This window comes from Oxyura jamaicensis, chromosome 3, assembly GCF_011077185.1.
Source record: "Oxyura jamaicensis isolate SHBP4307 breed ruddy duck chromosome 3, BPBGC_Ojam_1.0, whole genome shotgun sequence".
NCBI lineage: Eukaryota > Metazoa > Chordata > Aves > Anseriformes > Anatidae > Oxyura > Oxyura jamaicensis.
In genome coordinates, this window is record NC_048895.1 from 90,012,231 (window position 1) to 90,022,464 (window position 10,234).

The following is a 10,234-nucleotide window of genomic DNA, read 5'->3' on the forward strand; positions in this document are numbered from 1 at the left end:
AGCCCCCCACAAGAACAAGCGCTGACGATTTTGCAACTTCCGCCAGCTGCCTGTAGAACTCCTCATCCATCCCCTCATCCTGGTTTGGCGGTCTATAACAGACCCCCACCAGGATGCTTCCCTTGCTGGCCTTTCTGCTGATCCTAACCCATAGCGACTCCACCTTATCATTCCCAGCCTCAAGTTCTACAACATCAAAACACTCTCTAATATAAAGAGCCACTCCACCACCCCTTAAATTCTGGGAGTTACTGAAAAACACCTGAAGGACAAAGTGGTCATTGGTCATTGCCGGTATGAGTACACAAACTGTCCTTTTATGACAAGGTCACCCAACTGACCAAAGGAATACAGCTGATAAAGCTTTCAATATGGTTTGTTACAATATCCTTCTGGACAAAATGCCCAGCATACAGCTAGATGAAAACATCATACAATGTATGAGTCATTTGCTGATGGGTTGGGCACAAAAGGTTAGAGTAAATGGGGTTACATGAGGCTGGCACTCCATCAGTGTTGTTCCCCAGGGCTCCATTTTAGGGCCAATTCTCTGTTTTTATAAATGATTTGTATGTAGGATTAGAGGGTGTACTGAGGCAGTTTGCAGATTATATTATATTGGGAGGACTTTTTGACTCCATCGAGGATAAGGAGGCCTTGCAGAGAGACATCGATGAATTAGAAGGCTGGGCAATCAACAACTGCATGAAGTTTATAACAGCAGCAAGTGTCAGATTTTGCAACTGGGAAGGGGCAACCCTGGCTGCAGGTAGAGGGTTGCCCCTTCCCAGGTGCAACCTGGAGAGAGGCTGGTGGATATGAAACTGGAGAGCAACCACACAGAAAGGGATCTGGGCATCTTGGTCAATGGAAAGTTGAGTATGAGTCAACAGTGTGCCCTGGCAGCCAAGAGGGCCAACCATATCCTGGGGTGCATCAAGCATGGCATTGCTAGCTGATTGATGGAAGTGATTGTCCCACACTACCCTGCTCTGGTGTGACCTCACCTCAAGTACTGTGTGCAGCTTGGGGCACCATGGTGTAAAAAGGACATAATCAGAGTGTCCAAAGGAGAGCTAATAAGATGGAGAAGGGTCTAGAGGGCAAGATGTATGAGAAGCAGCTGAAGTTGCTTAGTTTGCTCAGCCTAGAGAAGAGGAGACTGGAGGGAGACCTCATGGCAACCTACAGCTTCCTCTTGAGGGGGAGCAGAGAGGCAAGCACTGATCTTTTCTCTCTGGTGATCAACAATAGGATCCAAGGGAATGTCATGACACTGCATCAGGGGAGGTTCAGGTTGGATGTTTGGAAAAGGTTCGCTGAGAGGGTGGTTGGGCACTGGAACAGGCTCCCCAGGAAAGTGATCATGGCATCAAGCCTGCTGGAGTTCAAGAAGCATTTGGACAACACTCTCATATTGCTTTATTTTTGGTTGGTCTTGTGTGGAGACAGCGGTTGGATTTGATCCCTGTAGGTCCCTTTCAGCTCAAGATGTTCTAAGGTTCTATGATTCTATGATTAATATCTACATCAGTGTTTACCTTGTGTAAGCTTTATAAAAAGGGGAAAAAAATACATTGTGTGGGGAACTGCTTTGACTTTCACCCAGCTTAGACATATTAATATTGTGCCTTGGTGAAAATTGGGTTTTTATCCCTAATATATTTATTATATATTGCGTGCTATTATTATGCAAGGTAATTTGTTTTATAACTATCTACAGAGGCATAAGTTTCTGATTCAGAAAAGACAAAAGCTTTTTCAGAATATACATTGAATTCAAAAGGCCTTAATCATTTTTTTTCTAACTTTTTTCATTTCTGTCATTGAGTCATACATTAATGAAAAATGTACTATGAATACTCAGAAACAACTTATTAAACATAGAGAATATGTTATTGTCTTGTAGCAAAATAATAAAGATTAACATATACTTTATTTGATCAACAGCTAATAATGCATCATTTCACAAGATGGCAAAGAAATTGTTTGCAGAACTAGTCCTCTAGACACGTTTTAAATAAGATTACATCTAAAAGAAAATATAAGATTGACTTTAATTCCTCCTAAATACTGCCTCAGTGGAAAGGCAGTATGAAAATTTAACATTCAGGGTACTCACTTTTGCACATGCTTTGCTTCATTTAATTTTTGGTATGAAAAAATTAGTTTGCAGAATTTCTATTTTTATGATTGTTATTAAACTGAATGCAATGCCCTACCAGTTAACACACTAATGACCTATATCTCAAAGGATAAAAATCTACAGGAATGTTACACTGAAAATTTTACTATGGGGAAAAAAATGAAAAACCCATATATACAGATCTAAAAATTATTATTAGCCCAATTACAGTTTTAACAATTTAATAGTCTAACTTATATGGATAATTCTGAACAAGCCTTATTAATAATATAGTTTTAAATATTATGCAAGAAATGCTTTCGAGTCTCCCAGGATGACCACTTGTCTCTGTGTTAACCTGAACTGACTCTCCTCAAGAAGTAGGGGAAGAAAGCGGGGGAGGAGTGTTTATAAGTAGGTACTTCTGTAGAGGGGGTCTTCCCCACAGTCTGGGCCCATGCCTTGCTTTTTTTTTTTTTTTTTTTTTTTTCTCTGTCACAGCCTACTTTGTTCTCCTGTGCTGCAAGCTGTAGCCTGAAAGTGACTCCCAAGCCCCTAGGTATTATTATTAGGCATATGCTTTACTTGCAGGAGTATATATAACCCACCAATGGAACCCCTACAATGAAAGAAGATTGAGAGGAGATGGGCAGAGATGATGTGCTAATGAACATGTGCTTTATTCAGGAAAGAATACAAAGAGTGGTCACAGCTGTTGCAAAGGAAGCTGAACTTCACACAGAGGTAACTAGAGGGTGGTCTTGTTTTTTTGATAAAGGTCTGTATCAGTACAGTGAATCAACTGGCCATGTAAACAACTTTACCTAAGCTAAAAAATAATAATAAAAAAAAAAAAGTGGAGAAAATTAATATGTGGCTGAGCCCAACACAGAGCATACAATCTGAACAACCAGCAGAATTAATTTTGAAGAGAAGAGGCTTCAGCTGGCTTCAACCCATGTATTCTTTCCCAGTGAGTGGGGATGCCCAGCATTGTGATGGTAATCATATAAAGACCAGTAATAGGAATCGTGTCTGTATAGTGATCCAACCATATATTGCAATTGTTACATTGTGCTTGTGTTGTGATTTCAGTGCATTGTTGATGCACTCTAATGAATCAAAATCCTATGTAATATAAAATATCTTCAAGTAAGTAAATTTGATACTATAACATTAAACTTTTCTCATATGGAATATCTAAAAGTACCTCATCAGAGTATTGTAATGTGAATTTGACATTGAGTCTGGTTTCTTCAGGTAAGAGTCCATGGAAATTAGTGGTTTTGTTTGAATGTCCCTCAGTATTATGTAGAACATAGCAGAGACATTCTGTAGGACATGATTCTCTTCAGAGACAGCCACTGTAGGAAAACAAAGTTTTAAAAACTTTAGCATTATCTTCTAAGCTTTTGAACACCAATGGTGAAATCAGAGGCTGCCTTGCTTTTAATTGTGCTAAATTAACTCTTATGAAGAACTGGTATAAAGATAGTCATTGAGGTAGCAATATATCCACTACTTTAAATTACACATATAGTCAGCTATAGCGCAATAAGTTTACAGTGTTTTGTATCTAGTCATACTTAGGTCTTACAACAGCTTAAGAACCTGCAGCTGTCATGTTCTAGTAAATACCCTAAACCACTCTGGCAAGGTCAAAGAAAAAAGGACATGTCTTTTAAAAGTCACGGGTGTTTAATGATTGCGAGTGTCAATGAAGTTATGCACCAACTGTTATAACTAACAAAATATGAATAAATGATCAGTGTTTTCAATAAGAATATGTTGCCCAAGGTCTGCACTGTAGAAATTAATAAAACAGAAAAATCGGAAGGACCATTTGTGAAAAAATAAATGTAGACCACAGATTGTAGAATTAATCTAGTGGAAGATGAAACCCACCCAATCTGCAGCACACATGATGGTATGTACCAATACTTGCCACAAATTAGATACAGTTTTTAGTCCATTTTCTGGACATATATCTTATATCCTTAAACCATTCAGTGGAAATCATATCTTCACTTGCCTTGGTGTACAAGTACCACAGAGACATCTTGGCTTGGTGATTTGTCCAGTACTCTCTTTTACTTTGACATCTGCTGTTTCCTGTGGCTGACAGTTTTTTCCCTGTGGACATACATAAGTTTCAGCTCGACCATACTGTAGCTGTCAGTCAGACTAGCATATTAACATTGCCACACTGTACCTATCAATGCACCAGTATTATTTACATCTTGATTCACATAGACATGCAGCTAATGTACATTTCTATTTCATACTTAATGTTTCGTTTTACATTTGTTTATACTTTCTGTTAACACTTAATGATTTTTTCTTATCAGAGGCAAGGACCTATCTGCTCAGTAAAATTTAATGCTAAAAGAAAACAGATTTAAAAGAAAATAGGTAATTTTTCTAGCAGTTCTCTATTTTCACTAAAATCCACCTACTTGGATTGTGCCAGTATGTATATCCAGAGTTAGAATATGGCATACTAGACTCCAGAGAAAACAGGATTCTCCAGAAGACATTTCTTATTAAGCAAAAGATCTCTGGAAATTTGGAAATGCAGGTAAGAAATTTTGCTCCTATTTTTTCCATCTCTCAGTTCTACAGCCATTGCACAATTCTATAAAAAGAGGTGAAAAAAAATACTATTATGAGGAAAAAAAGAATGGTAATTTGCAACTAGGTTCCCTACCTTGTTGTAACAAAGTCTAACTCAAAAGAATTGTTTATGGTCGTGAGTCTTAAATAGTGGTATCCCTTTGATTTTGATATACTTTCCAAAGCAGATAACATAGGTGTTTAATTTAGCAATTCTTATTGGCTAAGTGAGCAGCTTACCATATCATTTGTTGCTTGGCTGCAGTCCTGTTCTGGAACCCCTAATGCCACCATATCTTTTTATAAGGAAGTGCTCATGTAGTTTCTTCTCCATTGAGATGGTACTCAACAGATAGTTACTAGCAACATTCCCTGTGTGATTTGCAGTGTTAATGGTGGAGATAACATCAGTATGAGTGAGCAATTGGCTGACAGGCAGGGCTCAAAGGGTTGTGGTAAATGGGGCCACATCAGGCTGGTGGATGGTCACTAGCGGGGTCCCTCAAGGCTCCATTTTAGGGCCAGTCCTCTTCAATGTTTTTATAAATGATTTGGATGTAAGACTAGAAGGCGTTTTGAGCAAATTTGCCGACAACACCAAACTTGGAGGAGTTGTGGACTTGGATGAGGGTGGAAAGGCCTTGCAGAGAGATCTGGACAGATTGGAGAGCTGGGTGATCACCAACCACATGAAGTTTAACAAAAGCAAGTGCCAGGTCCTGCACCTGGGATGGGGCAACCCTGGCTATACGTACAGACTGGGCAACGAGACGCTGGAGAGCAGCCCCACAGAGAGGGATCTGGGGGTTGTGGTTGACAGCAAGTTGAATATGAGCCAACAGTGTGCCCTGGCAGCCAGGAGGGCCAACCGTATCCTGGGATGCATCAAGTACAGCATTGCTATTAGGTCGAGGGAAGTGATTGTCCCACTCTACTCTGCACTGGTGCAGCTTCACCTCAAGTACTGTGTGCAGTTCTGGGCACCACAGTACAAAAAAGACATTAAACTGTTGGAGAGTGTCCAGATGAGGGCGATGAAGGTGGTGAAGGGCCTAGAGGGGAAGACATATGAAGAGCGGCTGAGGTCACTGGGCCTGTTCAGCCTGGAGAAGAGGAGGCTGAAGGGGGGACTGTGGAGAGGCAGGTGACCTGTTCTCTGTAATCACCAGTGATAGGACCCACAGGAATGGGGTGAAGCTGAGGCAGGGGAAGTTTAGGCTGGACATCAGGAAGAGGTTCTTCACTGAGAGGGTGGTTGCACACTGGAACAGGCTCTCTAGGGAAGCAGTCACAGCACCAAGCCTGTCTGAATTTAAGAAGCGATTGGACTGTGCACTTAGTCACATGGTCTAAACTCTTGGGTAGACCTGTGCAGTGCCAGGAGTTGGACTTGATGATCCTTATGGCTCCCTTCCAACTCGGGATGTTCTATGATTCTATGATTCTGTGATAATAAAATATAGTAAGAATGGTTTCTGGCCCTGCTTCAGAGCTATGAAGTCAGAAGCCAGAACCTATTAGGTTGTATTTAGATTTCATTTGGAGATATAGAAGAGGAGGTCTTATAAGACTACTGATTCCTGTTCTACTAGATTGTAAAGGTATGTTACCCCATTGAGTGTTATGAGTTCTTAATATTGATATAATTTTAATTTTGTTTGTTTCATTGGCATTTGTTCAAAAGGCTAGATTTTTCAAGCAATGGTCACATTGACTATTTGCAGTGAACAAATATACTTCCACTATTTCCTGCTGTACAGTCGCCAGCGCTTGTTATTATGGGGGACTTTAACTTCCCAGACATATACTGGAAATACAATACAGCCTTGAGGAAGCAGTCGAGAAGATTCCTGGAATGCATGGAAGATAGCTTCCTGACTCAGCTGGTTAGTGAGCCTACCAGAGCAGGTGACCCACTAGACCTGCTGTTCACAAACAGAGACGGACTGATGGGAGATGTGGTGGTAGGGATAGTAGTTCCCTTGGGAGTCAGTCCTGAAGGGCAAAGGGGTCCAGAAAGGCTGGGCGCTCCTCAAGAAGGAAGTCTTTAAAGACGCAGGAGCAGGCTGTCCCCATGTGCCATAAGATGAGCCGATGGGGAAGAAGACCAGTGTGTCTGAACAGGAAACTTTTGCTGTGAGTCTGAGAGAAAAAGCGAGTTTATGTCCAGTGGAAGAACGGTCAGGAAACTCAGGGAGAGTACAAGGAAGTTGCCAGGATATGCAGAGAAAAAACCGGGAAGGCCAAAGCCCAGCACGAGCTCAACCTGACCACTATAGTTAAAAATAACAACAACAAAAAATGTTTTTATAAATATATTAATGGCAAGAGGAGGGCCAAAGAGAATCTTCATTCTTTACTGGATGTAGCAGGCAACATGACTATAGAGGATAAGAAAAAGGCTGAGGTTCTTAAAGCCTTCTTTGTACCTGTCTTTACTAGCTAGACCACTTATTTCCCATGGTACTCAGCCTCCCGACCTGAAAGTTTGGGACAGGGAGGAGAAGAAACCCCCCACAGTTCAGATGGGAATGTTAGAGACCTGCTGCTCCACCTGGACTGCATATACACTTTTAAATAAAATAGGTCTCATCCTATTCTTTGCATATTTTGCACATTCATAATTTTATATAAGAATGTTTATGTATGAGAATATAACTGCAAGAGGTTCTCAAAAAATATACAATTATGCATACTTTGACAAAATTTTGCTTTATATTATGTTTGCACATTCTAAAATATGTTTATTTTCCTTAAACCTTCCCCTCATCCTCTGGACCCTAATGCCCTCCACCAAAACAGTGATACAACTGAACAATATTCAGGAAAAGACTTTTAACTCCTTTCATTTCAGGCAACCTGGAAGAGCATTATCAAAGTGATAACAATTTTTCTAAAAGAGGACAGGACATACATATCTGTACAAGACTTCAAAAACAACCCTGTAACTTTTATCTTCCTTTAATTCTACAGCTTTGTTTATGCTATAACACTACCACACACATTTTTAAAATGCAGAGATAAGGAGAGCAAACCATGTATAAAAAAATGTATATCCAGAGAAAAAAAAATAATATGAAACTTGAGTAAACATGGAATAAAACCTTTTAAATAGTGCATTTTGTTAGACATACATTACAATTATTTTTGCTTTTTACAGAAGTAAAATTTACTACAAGAATAAAAAAATGGATAAGCAGTTAAAAAATAATAATAATAATAAAAACATTATAGCTATGTACAGAAGAAAGCTCCCCTTATAGTTCTTGTCTCATTTCATGTGCTCTTGGTGCTTAAATCCTTCACATATTAACTAAGTACAAAATATAAATGAAACTGGGATAATTACATATTCTCTTTTATATCAGAAATAATGGCTTGGAAGCCCTGGGGATATGGTACCTTTATTCATTACAGTAAAATCAAGGACTATGAGAACACTATAATATCAGATAAATAAGGTTTACAGCAGCTCATTGCTAGAAAGCAGCTGCAGTCAGAGTAGCTAGTGAAAGAGCCTCTTCATCAATTGAGTGGTATTATCTGGAGTTCCTTGCTGAATATCCAAGCTCACAAAAAGAAATATATATATATATGTATATAAAAAGACAGTACTGAACCTATAACCAATGTACCAGTGTTGCAAAGCAGTGACTATTGTGACTACTGTGAGAGAAAAAGTGGACATAAAAGCAGCTTTCATTTGTCAGAAATTCAGGAATATATTTCCTACAATTATTTAAAGAAATAAAACTTTCTTCCTCTCTTATACATCTTGAGATTTCTGACAAAAAGTGCTGTTATAAGAGGTAAGTATTAGAACTTTACAACAAAAGATGAGAAGGATCACTGGATTTCAAGGTTTTGTAAGGTATATGAGCTCATATATTGTATCACAATGATAACCAGAGCTCCAAAGCTAGCTAAAGTAGTTTGTCATATACTTGAGAAAAGTTACCATGAATCTCAGAAGCAGCTTGATTTCAGGGAATGAGTTGTACAAAATACCAAATAATTCTGGTTCTATCATGGTTAGCAGACTGGAGTCATTCTCCAAACTGTGGCCACTTGATGTTCACATAATTATTAACTATTACAAGCATTACTAAATAAAATCGTCACAGCTTGTTTCTCAAGGTGTCAGGAAGTTACCTTTCCTGTTCCAGCAAGACCTGCTACTATCACTTTTTCTTTTGCTTCACACATTATTATGCTCAATTATCTTCATCATTATTAAGGTTTTGTGCAACATTTTATCAATGGTCTTTCATTGTACAGGAATCACTAAGACTCTCCATATCACGCAGGAGTGCTTTGAGTATTTGTATTAGTAAAATGACAAGGAAAATATCTTTTAGCCTGCTCAAATTTAGAGAGAGGATATCAAGATTATTCACATCAAATTTATAGCTGGTCTTACTAATTTTGAAACTATGGCTGCTTAATTTAGGTGCATTAGTAAATATTAAGTCTTTTTAAAAGAATGCTTGTAACTTCATATGTGTAACATGAATTTACTGTTTTCAAAAATCTATATTCTTTGTCATCTGAAACCTATAAATGTAAGTATGCACAGTATAAGATATTAATAAACCATTTTTCTTATAAAGTTTCAACTGTGTTTATATTTACACATGCAGTATATTTTAACAGATATTTTAATATCATTCCACAGGTAAAACTAAAAGATTGCTGTAAATATTTTTATACCCTAATTTATTCATTACAGACATTTTCAGTTTACCACTGCTAGACTGACTGCTCTTTCATTCATCCAGTAGAAGATTATTCTCTTTAAAAATGCTGACAGATGTCCTAGTTTTCTGTAAATTCTGGCAGTGATGCCACGACAGATTGACCTGACAGACCTAACAAGCTAAACAGATTCAGGTTGAATTAATAATACAGTCAGAGACCTCCAAGGAACACTTTAGTGCCATAGCAAGTTCTTTAGTGTTACTGACTCAGTGGGAGACACTCTTCTATCTGAGTTAAAATTGAACTAGTGCCCTAGCCAGGGAATTCTCAAAGACACTATAATTAGGATGCAGTAGGATGGAGTGCTGAGAATAGAGAATAGGAGACAAAATATGACCATTGTGGCTGCAAGTATATTAATGTATTAAATAGAATAACACAATTAGAAATGACGAGATAAATAAATAAATAAATAGTATTGTTGCTCACAAGGAAATGAAGGAAAAGGCTAACTATCAAAACATCTTCTGAATGGATAGTAAAATATAAAAGCATTAGAAAGTCTACTTTGTATGATGAGCTCCAAATCATTTTACTGATGCGTATGATTAATTTATAATGGTATATCAAGGAAAAAGAGCTAGTTGAAAATATATATAGAGAAAATTAATTCTCAATCACTTTTAGATGATGTGTTGCATGCATTATGTGGAAAAAACTAATCCTTCAAGAGGGATCCCACCAGGGATCTTTAAACAATTGGCAAGGAAGGAACAATCTCCCATAATTTTCTTGTTA

The 10,234-nt window shown here is 38.2% G+C and overlaps 1 long non-coding RNA gene across 1 annotated transcript; it reads left to right on the forward strand.

Annotated features, from left to right (window-relative positions):
* The first annotated feature begins 386 nt into the window (after positions 1 to 386).
* LOC118165303 lies at positions 387 to 5,183 on the forward strand. The gene is made up of 3 exons (XR_004749976.1): positions 387 to 438; positions 2,558 to 2,560; positions 5,156 to 5,183. It is a non-coding gene; the product is annotated as an uncharacterized LOC118165303 (long non-coding RNA).
* The last annotated feature ends 5,051 nt before the right edge of the window (positions 5,184 to 10,234 follow it).